The sequence below is a fragment of the Silene latifolia genome, chromosome 2, assembly GCF_048544455.1.
Source record: "Silene latifolia isolate original U9 population chromosome 2, ASM4854445v1, whole genome shotgun sequence".
Lineage (NCBI taxonomy): Eukaryota > Viridiplantae > Streptophyta > Magnoliopsida > Caryophyllales > Caryophyllaceae > Silene > Silene latifolia.
The window spans coordinates 149,371,181-149,372,779 of NC_133527.1; the positions used below are offsets into that span (position 1 = coordinate 149,371,181).

At 40.3% G+C, this 1,599-nt stretch overlaps 1 non-coding gene across 1 annotated transcript; it reads left to right on the forward strand.

Moving 5' to 3' along the window:
* Positions 1-376: 376 nt before the first annotated feature.
* Positions 377-483, forward strand: LOC141644484 (small nucleolar RNA R71). Its single transcript, XR_012544099.1, has one exon. It is a non-coding gene; the product is annotated as a small nucleolar RNA R71 (small nucleolar RNA).
* The last annotated feature ends 1,116 nt before the right edge of the window (positions 484-1,599 follow it).

Genomic DNA, 1,599 nt, shown 5'->3' on the forward strand with positions numbered 1-1,599 from the left:
ACCCAAGGTTCCACAATTCTCACATATCCCGCTTGGGATTGATGAGGATGCCGTCATGGCATTGACATGATGCTTTGATGATTTTGAGTTTTCCTCAAGCCTAGCCATAGCTTGTTCAAACTTCAAGTTGATTGTGTCAATGTGAGCACTAAGTTGAGCACCCAATTGAGTAACGGTGTCCACTTCATACTTTCCTCCTCTAGTAGCCTTGCGAGGCCTACTATATTGTGAATTATGGACCGCCATTTCCTCAATCTTGTTCCATGTTTGATTGTCATCAACTTCGGTGAACATTCCATTTGATCCCATATTGAGAATGTTCCTTGAATCTTCATATAAACCATTCCAAAATTGTTGCACTAAAAACCATTCGCTAAGTCCATGGTGAGGACATGAGCGACAAATACCTTTGAACCGCTCCCAAGCTTCATACAAAGACTCTTCATCCCTTTGCTTAAAACCCGTAATTTGAGCTCTTAGCATATTGGTCTTTTCCGGTGGGTAGAATTTTTTGTAGAAAGCTAGAGCTAACTTCTTCCAAGAATCTATTCCAAGAGTGGCCTTATCAAGGCCCTTCAACCATTGCTTTGCGGTGCCGATTAACGAAAAAGGAAATAAGACCCATCTTATTTGGTCTTGAGTCACGCCCGTTTGAGAGATAGCTTCACAATAATCACAAAATGTTTCCATATGAGAATGAGGGTCCTCACTAGGCATTCCCCCGAATTGGCTCCTCTCAACTAGTTGGATGAAGGCGGACTTGGCAATAAAATTACCGGTGAGATGTTGTGGGGTAGGAGTACCATTTGGTAAATCCTCCTCGGTGGGTATAGAGTGTGACGAGAATTTAGGCATTGTAGGTGGATTTTGTGGGATATTGTTAAATGGGTTCTCTTCTCCTTCTATTGCGAAAGGATTGACAAACTCACTAGTGGGTTGAACAACTTCACCAACACCTCCCAAATTCCTCCTAACAAGTCTCCTATTATTCGTCAAGGTTCTTTCGATTTCACGGTCAAAAGGTAACAAATCTCTTTGTAACCTTCTAGACATGCAAAATATCAAACAACTAGAAAACAATTAGAACAATCCTTGAGGAGTTTTACTTCCCCAAGGTGAAAGAGACACAACTAATAACAATAAAAGAAATCTTAAATCAATTAAACACCGTCCCCGGCAACGGCGCCATTTTTGATCGGTGCCATTGGTGTTCACAATTAAACATATGTGGTCGTTGGTCAATGGTCGATACAAAACACAATTTATACTTCACAAACAACTCTACAATTAGTAAAGAGGCAAGTAAAGGTCGGATCCCAAGGGACGGGTATTGAAACGAAGATTCTATTGTAACTAGCGGTGTCTAGGGGTGTCACAAATTGGGTTGATGTAGAAGGTCACTAAACTAAAATAACAATGAAAGTAAACTAGCAAGGTAAATAAAATAAGGGGTGTGAACAATTGATTAAAAGCACTAGGGTGTCATGGGTTCATAGGGGATTCATGGGATATGATCATACAAACATGTTCTCAAATTATAAGCAAGCAATTATTGTTGTGATGGATCGAGTTGGGTTATATCTTACAATCCTAGGAAAG